Source organism: Orbicella franksi, chromosome 3, assembly GCF_964199315.1.
Source record: "Orbicella franksi chromosome 3, jaOrbFran1.1, whole genome shotgun sequence".
Lineage (NCBI taxonomy): Eukaryota > Metazoa > Cnidaria > Anthozoa > Scleractinia > Merulinidae > Orbicella > Orbicella franksi.
Window position 1 is genome coordinate 10,336,693 of NC_138147.1, and position 10,498 is coordinate 10,347,190.

General features: G+C 36.2%; 1 long non-coding RNA gene across 1 annotated transcript; it reads left to right on the forward strand.

Annotated features, from left to right (window-relative positions):
* Positions 1 to 901: 901 nt before the first annotated feature.
* LOC145481127 (uncharacterized) lies at positions 902 to 6,016 on the forward strand. Its single transcript, XR_014048590.1, has 3 exons — positions 902 to 1,004; positions 3,191 to 3,437; positions 5,435 to 6,016. It is a non-coding gene; the product is annotated as an uncharacterized LOC145481127 (long non-coding RNA).
* Positions 6,017 to 10,498: the final 4,482 nt, after the last annotated feature.

The window sequence follows — 10,498 nt, forward strand, 5'->3', positions numbered from 1 at the left end:
ACGAACAAACACAGCCAAATTAAGTTACAGGTCTTAATATTTCCTACTAATTTAGGACGCTTCTTTTCAATTCCTAAAAGCCATTTTCTTGTTCGTGCGAAAGACGCCGGAACTGCAGGGCTAGCAGACAATTTGGTGATGGATTCTTACAATGAAAGCTATCTGCGTAGGCATTCTTTCCTTGTTTACTCAAACTGTTGTTGAACGTAATTTAAATATAAATCGTGCTGAATGGCTTACAACTATATTTCAACACGTCACTGAAACGACACGAAACTCTAAGCAATTAAGCGGCGGTGAAAAACCTCGAATTAAAGGTCAACCTTTGAAAATTTCGTTCGAAAAGGAAACTCCGCACTATTGTCATTATCTCTGAAGAGTAGAGGTAAGACTCCCGACTTGGAAAACTGAATGCAAAAGAAAATCATTAATTTGAACTTTTACAGTTTCCTGTTGAAGAAGTAAAAAGCAGGTGCGACAATTTTTTTTTTTTGTACATATACAGTTGTCTATACATGGTATTAAAAAACAAAAATGTCCAAGATTAACTGAAGTTTTAGGTAAAGAGCTATGACAAGTTAGTCCATTTTCTGGAAGCATTAATTTGAACTTAAAATGAGAAAATGTCAGTTGCATGGTTTGTATTTCAACGAAGCCCATTAAGCAACAAGCAATAATATTTCAACAGCCTTCTGGCCTACGATCGTCGTGTTTTTAATTGCCCCTTTGGACAATGCTAACGTTAACGAGGGCATATGTGTCAAGAAATTTAAACACAACGACGCCTGAAGGAAATGCATGAACAAAGGTTATTTCAAGTACAGTGAATTAAAGTTATCAGCGGAAATTGAATGGGAGGAATCTCATTGTGGCCGGCACTTTTATATATGAAGACTCGATCGACAGACGGCTGTGCAAATCGTAGAAGTCGACGCCACGAGTGTGCTACAAGAAGGTGAAATTTGCTTCACCCAAAGAAGCTTATAACTCCATCTCTCTTGAAGGTAGGTTCACAACCAGGCATTAAAACTAGGATACCTTTAATATTATATTAATAGTGAGAACAAGTGGCTGCTTCGTTTTCAAACTGAAAAACATGACGTCGCATTCTGTTTATTATGTTCTACCCTTACACGCTAACATATATACAAATTACATTTGAGAATGAACCGCGAATAATAACTGAACGCTAAGCGAGAGGGCGTCTTAGATAACTTCAATATTGTTTGGGATAATAAACAGGGTCAATAATATATTTGAAGTGGATTACATCTATTGACATTTTTATTAAGCCCGCATGTACTCGTGAAAATAGCTTCTTCTTTGTGAAGATTTTGACGCGCGGTACTGGGATTATGTAGATATTTCTTTTACATTGCTCGAGAAGACCTTGGCCATTCAATTTTTAGTTTCGTTTAATGGCAGATAACGCTTTTATTTTAAAAAAAAAAAAAAAATGGGCTTTTCTTTAGTTTTCTGATTACATGGCATTTTCGGCTTGAGGTAGAGGATATTGTCCCAGCATTTACGGAAACCAAACGGACAGTCTCTGATAAGGAAGACGAAAGCTGTCCCCACAAAAATGTCCATCCAAATTCGTGAACCACGTTCGGGCTCCAACGTATGTTGACAACCCTGTCTATTTCAACACACAAGCCGCAACGCATATAAGATCATGAATGATGTCAAATGGCATCTGATCTCATGATCAGGGTATTGTTATTTGGCCAAAATTCTCTAAGTTATCAGTGACATTGTCATTCGATGTACTTGCCGGCCGCAAAGGAGATAGATTTACTTCATAACACACCGATCAGTTTAACATCGAGCTTGCAATTGTTTGCAAAGAGAATTAAAGAAAAAAGAAAGCCAATGCTTGTTCCGAATGACGTAAACAAGTCCAGCTTGCAATTGATTGGTTAAAATAACCTCATTGAAGAACTTCAAATGTCATGTTAGGGGACTCTACTTCAACTAGATTAGAAACTTGATAGACGTGATATTCCAGGAACAATGAAGGCAGTTTCCGTGCTAGACATAAATGTATCCAAAAGTTCTGATTTTCATATGCTACAGTCGTGCGCCATTTCTTTAAGGGAACGGGATCAGAGGGTCCTTTATATTTTTAACATCTAGCTAGCATGATAAAATCTGCTTTTAATACATAATTTAACGCTTGAGCAACAACATACAAAACTTGCCCCGGAGTTTCTTTTTCTCTTTTTTTTTTTTTTTGTATCTTGTCTATTTGTTCGATTCATCAGTATATATAATTCAAAGCTTAAAAGACGCTTGATCAATACTTTTAAAACAACAAATATGATTACTATCCGATTGAATCTCCAAGTTTTCGCAAGTTCTGAACAACCTTTTCAGTGTAAATCAATGACCACCCGCAGAGAGCTTAACATACAGTTAGGTCTTCTGTTTCCCCAGTTTTATAAGATGAAAACGGTTTACCTGGTTAATGCAGAGAAACTGAGGTGGTTAAATTGGCGATTGTTTCACATTCCGTCAGTGATATCGATCTTTTTAACAGAAACTTTTTAACAGATCTAGTCGGTTGTAATTCAGGCCCCGTCCACACATATCTGGATATTTTTGAATCCGCAACTTTTTTCTTTCCGGATACGGTTCCGTCCACACGCATCCGGCGAATTCGGCAGCGAATCCGGATATTTTTGCTACCTATGGACGGGGGAATTTTTGAATCCGGAAAGAAAAAGTTGCGGATTCGAATTAAAAATATCCGGAGACGTGTGGACGGGGCCTCAGTTGGATTCCTTTTCTTTTTAACAGATAATGTTGAATTTCATTCAAGCTGTCTAGCACATGGTTGTATATACTACACTACAAGTTCTTTTGGTCAACGCCTAATTATTAACAGGGGAGTCTCGCCAAATAAACATAGCATACACAGAACTAACATTGATACTTTGAAAACTTAGGAGAGAAAGACTAAGTTTTTTAACTTGAACTCAGGGTGAAAAAGGAAACAGAGTATGTTTCATCTTAATTTTGACACAATGGACATTGTCAAAGGGACAGTCTCGAGTGGGCGATAACTCTTTAACTTACCAAAAAGTATCTTTCAATTACGACCCTAACCAGCTTTTAAGTGGCGCGAGAACGAGATAATAATAGAGAGATAAAATATTCAGTGAAACTTACTAAATCTAATTCCTCGCAGTGACTGAAACTACAGTGTTAATAACAAGTCAAGAAAGCAGATCTACACAATGCAAGTCTTAACCACGTTACTTTTGACAATGGCCACTCTCTTGCTGCTGTCGAATGCTGTTAAACCGTTACCGGTTGTTCCTGTGGGCGAGGATGAAACGTCTGCGCAAGGACTTAGAGATTTACCAGTCGAACAACACCAACAACGCAAGCGGATCTGTGGAATGACCTGGATCGGTTGCGAAAATCAAAACGGGGTAAAAAGAAATCTTCTCTTTATCATTCTATTTGTTTCTTGATGTCTGTTTGTTTGTTTGTTTGTTTGTTTGTTTGTTTGTTTGTTTTGCTGTTGTTGTCACAGACAGCCCAAGCTCTCTATCAGATTACCTTGGTACAAAGATTCGATTTATAGGGTTTGTATGGGAACGCAACGGTTTTGCTTTAAAAGTCAATTATTGTTATATTTTGTGAATAAAATCTACCTACCCTGTTACTGTGTTGCATTCTTTGTTGTTTGCCAGCTTTCTCAGGCCGATCTAACGCGATTTCGACGAGTTATCGCTGTGACTCTCTCCTTTAGCAGTGCCGGAAACCCACACAACGATAATTCGCCGAAATCGCGTTAGGTCGGCCTGAGAAGCTGGCAAAGAACAAAGAATACATTACAGTAACAGGATAAGTAGATTTTATTCACAAAATATAAGAATAATTGACTTTTAAAGCAAAACCGTTGCGTTCCTATACAAGCCCTTAAAAATCGAATCTTTGTAACACAACATCGCTTATGAGCAAGGGTAACGTCCAAGGAAATCTGATAGACAGCTTGGGTTGCCTGTGTTGTTGTTGGTGGTTGTTTTTGTTGCTGTTGTTGTTGGTTTAGTTTCTTTTTTTCTTTTTTTTTTGGCTGTTGTTGTTTTGTTTGTTTCAATCATTTAATAGATTTTTCATACCTGGACATATACCTTAATAGTTGGTACCCTAAGAGTTGGCGAGGTGCGAAGCCCTGAGTCAGCTAGAGAGATTGAGAGCGAGCCGCCTGATTGTCTTAACTGATAACCCACTGAGCGATCTATCAACTAAAAAACAAATTGTTTGAGAAACGCGAAGAGTAAAAGCCTTTTTCAGAGATTGAAAGACTCACAGTATTGTCTAATTAACCGTTTTATTTGATGACTTACAAAATTTCTTAATTGTGATTGGCTGAGAGCAGGCCAAGTCATCGTTAATTTTTAATTTGCACTTCTGTAATTTGTACTTTAAATAAGCACGCACATGTTTGTAATTTTTTTTCGGTCAAAAAGGTAAATGAGTAATCGTATAAAAGCTCGAGCAATCAAGGATTTACCTACTACTCATGATATTTGAATAGTTTTTCTTCTGTGAACATTTTCAAATATCACTCGTTGGGTAAATTAACAAATCGAATGTGGTTTAGCGACAACGGCATAAATCGTCACAGTAGTCAAAATGTTGTGGACTCACAAGGCGCAACCGATCGAGTGAGTCCACAACAAATTTTGACCACTGTGATGACGCTTATCGTTGTCGATAAAAGTACAGATAACGCTAAACCACATCCGATTTGTTTTTTACCACAATATCAACGTCAAAGGAAATGTTTTTTTCAGAGCGTGACACATTGACGCGAGTGGGGTTGTCTGGACTCTTATCGACAACGGCAAATTAACCAATCAGATTGCGAGATTAGTAGTAATTGTGGTAAAATACTTAATCGCATCCGTAGTCGTACGATTACACGGCGTCTGCATAGTCAATATTACATTGCGTGTTTACCTGATAGTCGATCAGTGGGTCACGTCATAGTTAATGGAGGGAAAAGGTTAGGAAGGCCAGTAAACATCAAAGAAGTAAACAAACAGGCGAAGATTTATGTTGGAAGGCCCTTGACCCTGCACATCTTTTGTTTTATGGTCATTGACTATACATGAATTACATAATCGCAATGATTTTACTGGTCAGTTGTATGAGCACACATGACCACATTTTGTATTTTATCATGTTTTGTGCCGGGTCAAAATAGCCAAAATAGCCAACAGAAACATGCAACAAAGAACTTTGCCAGGTTTCATAGCCATGTCCTTCCATTAACTATGGTTACGATTAAGATATACAACGACTTATAGCGAGTGTATGTATGGTGGTAAAGGTGTTATGACTCACGACATCTAACTTTTCGATTTTTAATTTATCATTTTTTCCCGACTGTTCGGGTTTTTTTTTTCTTTTAAAACAGAAAAGATGGATGCCTTTCCCCAATAGGCGAAAAAATGCAGATGATCTTCCTTACAGAAAGTAAATAACCAAGATTATTAACCTCGAGGGAAACAAGTTATCGATGGCTGTTGACACTATATGCACACGACGTATATAACGTTAATAATATATATTTCATTCTTGTAATATTTACCTAATAACGAAGAATAGACGAAGAATAGACGTATTTAGTAGAAACAACAAAGAAATATATACATTTGGCTGTTTGTCTGTGTCAAATAACAATGTCAGTAAAGACAGCCACTGACGTGGCACAAATCATATCATACGATGCATTCATTTTCAATGGCCGAGAGCCCACCACGTGACCTGAGAAAACCTGCCTTCAAATAATATTTTGCTTTTGCGTAATACCGCCTACATGTGTTTTGCTGCAAATAATATTCTGCCCAAGCGTAATAGTAACCACGCTCTTGTGTGCAGAATGCTAGATCGCTCTCCCGAGCTATCAGAGAGTGATTTAACTATGAAACCAACCTTGGTGATCAAGAGATAAAACAATTATTGAACTCGGTTATCGCCGAATATCGTGATTTGTCAGTGTTTCGCGGATCAATTGTTTGCCTAAGCCTTCAGCTTCGGTAAATAATTGACCCGCTCGCCACTGACAAATCACGATATTTTGATCAACCTCGTCCGATAATTGCTAATTGTTTTACTATCTCCCCAATCCTTCTCCGATTTGGCGACAAATGTGGTTGTGCAGTCGATTTGTTGTACAATATTACCAAAACATCACAGATACCATTCTTTAGATTAAAGATCATGAAGGACATTGTTGACCCGCTTTTAGCTTCCTCTACATGCATAACATGCTTATTGACCTAAAAATGCTATTATGTTCATTTTTTGGAAAAGTTTTTTTTTTCTTTTTTGAATGAGATTAAATTTCGATAAACATTTCAAAATAAAATGAGCGATAACACTGTTGAATTGTTATTTTCTTGTCATTTGATAATGATGTCATGACGACATCGAAACGCTGTGTAAAATTTCTATCGCTCATTTTTCTTCAGTTTGGTATTACAAAAAAGGGGCAAGACTGTGATTCGTTTTCTTGAATCTCTGCTGTCAATTTCCCCGTTCCGCGGGTGGAAGTCGATAGGAGAATTTCGATGAGACCAACTACATTCTGATGTCTCCCAGCAGTTTCATAAACTCTGTCAAATATAAACAACAGTGCCTCAAAATGTCTACTTTTTTTTTTACTGCGTGGTTCAAAAGATCAACTTAAAAACCTACATTAAACGTGAGCCGGCTCAAAACAGTGTAAATTTGAATTGATATTTCATTTCCTTGTTGGATCTTTAATTTCTTTAAACTCTACAAAGAAGCTTCCCTTATTAGCTACAAAGAAGTTGGGGGAAAATCATATTGGTCTGGTAGAAAATTTCACTTCATACTGGCACAAAATTTGGAAAAAAACTGGTTTCCACTTTATTTAAATCAGTTTGTCAATAACAAGAAATATTATGTTCATATCTTTATCATCTTTGGGGTCTAGAGCTGACAGAAGACTACTACAGTTGTACTGATTGTTCAGGAGTTCAGTTTGCGTTTTCCTGTCAATATTTGGACCTGTTATGTTAGAGCTAGACAGAGTGGACCAATCTTCCTTCACATTACAACAAAACGCCAAAAAACAACAGCAACAGACCTTCTAGTACCATCCCCGGTACATTTTGAAATAACGAGTTAAAAGTAATTTCAAAATATAGTATTGAATTTGAAAAATCAATTGGACGGTACAGCAGTTTAATCAGTTAACAAATATCATTGTTACATGGAAAGCACATGAACAAAAAATCAATGTGTCAAAAGCGGTAAAAGATAACAAACGTCTTGGAAGAAATGGCCTTACATTTTGAAACAAAATTGATGAAAGAATTGTGCATGGCTAAATTTTAAAATAGAAATTAAATGCCTTTCCTTTTATAGGGGATTGTCAAGATGTTTGCATTGCCAGTTTGGACAAGGAAAAAAAAAAAGAAGAAAAAGGCTTTTACATGTTAGTATTCATACAAGTTGAGCTGACATACAGCAGAGTTGACGTTTTTCAGGTTTTCAGTTTTTTTTTTTCAAAATGATAATTAAATGAAAACATGCAAATGCGACGTTAGTTTGTCTTGCGTAAAACTGCTAATAATGTGGATTGTGTAAACTGCTTAAAAGCTCTTTGAGGTGGTGGAGCACTTTCCATCACTGTAATACGATTTCATCTGTTATCTATTGTTGAGGGTTAGTCTTCATAATCAATTGTTTTCGATAAACCACGAGCAAACTAAATAAGACATGATGGACACCAACTATCTGCTGTGTCGTACACATTGTCAGTACTGTATCATGATAAATCATTGACTGAAAAAAATTTTTGCTTGAGACCCCTTTCGTCTCAAGAAAGGGAGTTACAAACGCGCACAATTTCAAGCATCATTTAAGAGCATAAACATTCTAATGCTTAGAGGAAGATTTTAAGACTGCGTCACGTCGAATTTTCTAATCCAATAATAAGCAATTGCAGTTGTGTTTTTATCCTAGTTTCGCGACTTGTAATAAAAAGCGGAAAGCTCAATTTTACGGAAAAACACAACCAACCAACCAAACAAAAACACCTTCATTCTTTTGGATTTAGAATGAGGGGAAAATGTTGAGTGAATGGATGTGCAGTAAACTCACGAATAATGGCAGGGTGAATATATCTGCGAACAGAATAAAATAAATGCAAACATTCCCAAAGTTAAGTTGATGATATGGTTTTATAGTCTTCTCTTCGTGTACAAAACATGAACGCAGCTGCCATTACAGTCCATTCTTTATTACTAACTCTTTCGGAGTGGCCGGAATAAAATATGACAGTCAAATATATTATTGTTTTCGGCCAAAATTCAACTGGAGCTAAAAGCAGTGGAAACATTTCTTTCCAGTCAATTTGCTCAATTTGTTGTTGGATCCAACTTTTAAAATAATCGGCAAAATGGCAAATAGCTAAAGAGCAAACTCATTAAATAGGCTTTACGTTTTTTATTTATCAGAAATTTTCAGTAGCCCACAAAACACGAAAATCGATTACAAAGCAGAGAAAATCTAAGATAGCGAGCAGCCTTAAAAAAACAGTTGGCATAGACCAAAATCACACGATGATTTAATTGTTTCATCACTCAATAGAAAAGGATAGCACAAAAAGAAATATTGATATGACTGTTATATAAAATGTTATATCAATTTGGTGACACGACTACAATGAAAGCTTTCAACGAGTGCATTTCATAGATGTCCACTGAATCCGTTGTTGAGCCAAAAGTTGAACAAAATTGGCGCTTGGAGTCTTTCAACAAAAACCAAAACATCTGTAGCTAAATAAAGAGCACTTTTCTAGCCCTCAAATTAATTTAAACCAGTCGCCAGTTGGTGAATTACAAAATAGAGAGAAATCTTAAAAATTGAGTTAAATATTGTCAATCCTTTTTGAAGGATTTTCTTTGTTTTAAATTTATAACATTCTTTGGTTTGAGTAAATGTGAATGCCCTTGCCGCATCTTTAAATAACTTTATACCTTTGTCTTGAATTTTCGCCGAGAAATCAATCTTTGTATGCTATCAAAGAAAATAAATCCTAAATTTTAATTCCGAGTAAAATTCAGGAGTTAAATGGTAAAACTGCTTGGTAATTCCTATTGTTAATTTAATGCATTCTACCAGCAACGAAAATTAAAGATTGAAATGAAAAATTTTGGGGGAATATTAATTTGTACTAAAAAGCGAGAAAACAGCGGTGACAAGGTTCGTCTTTCAAGCGAATTCAATTAGAGGGCAAAAAAATATCCCTCATACCTCTTTTAACTTACGTACTTCTCATTTTAAATTACCTGGGCATGTGTGGACAATGCAAACGTTTATCGACGACCCATGTGTCAAGAAATTTAATAACAGCCATGTCTTTATTAAGGAAGTGTAATTACAACCAGTTCTATGAAGCGCTGTGAGTTAAAATCATCTCTGGAAATTGAATGGGAGGAATCTTATTGTTGACCGTGCTTTTACATATGGAGAATAATTTGTCAGTGGGCTATATAGGCATCAAAGAATCTTCAATTTTACTTTCCGAGCAGATAGCCTCCGCCTCGCTTGTCGATTTAAAATTGCGGATGAGAAGTTGTACGATCTCTTGAAGGTACGTTCACATCAAATAGAAACCAATACATTGCAGTGAAAACTGGTACGACTAGTGAAAAAACTAAATTGGATTTTTTATCACTCTCTTGTTAAGCAATTGAAGGGCGTTGAAATCATGGATAGGATACATCAATGTTGGGGCGATATCTTTTTTATTTCGCATAATTAAGTTTTGGTGGTTTTGCATTTGTAGCGTTGAGTTGCTGTGTATATTTCAAAACAGGACATGAACACTAAAACGCCAAGGAAGGAGAAAAAAAAGAATTCTTACATATCTTCTGTCATGATTGTTTGGGGTAACAATATATGAACTGAAATAAATTGTAAAACAGTATTTTAGCCTTTCTCTGCAGTCTTCATGTACACAGTGTAATTCCTTTGCATTGTATTTCACATGTTAATTAACTTCTTCACGATGAGTCCATAAGTATGAATGCAAAAGGAAAACATTAACAAACAAACAAGCGCATAGCAAGACAAACAAAAGCTCACTTATTAGTGACAGAATAAAATTAATTTTAAGCTGTTTTACCGAGCATCTTTTATACATGTTTTACTTAGGGTGCGAGCGACTTTTAAATATGTTATTGAGGTGACTCACAACACTTTCCAGCAGTTACACTTTGACCACTTAATTGAGTTACGCTATAATCAATAATGTCCAATTGCTATTGAACAAGTCGTAGTCATCTTCATGATAACGATTGAGCTCAATGACCCAATTTCCCCTATCGAATTGTGGTAAGTGTATTGGGAAACAACTTCATCAAAGTAAAGGGGAAGGGGGGTGCGGGGAGGGGTTCAGAGCACTCTCAGCCATACGAAATACGTTCTATTTCATACTTTATAG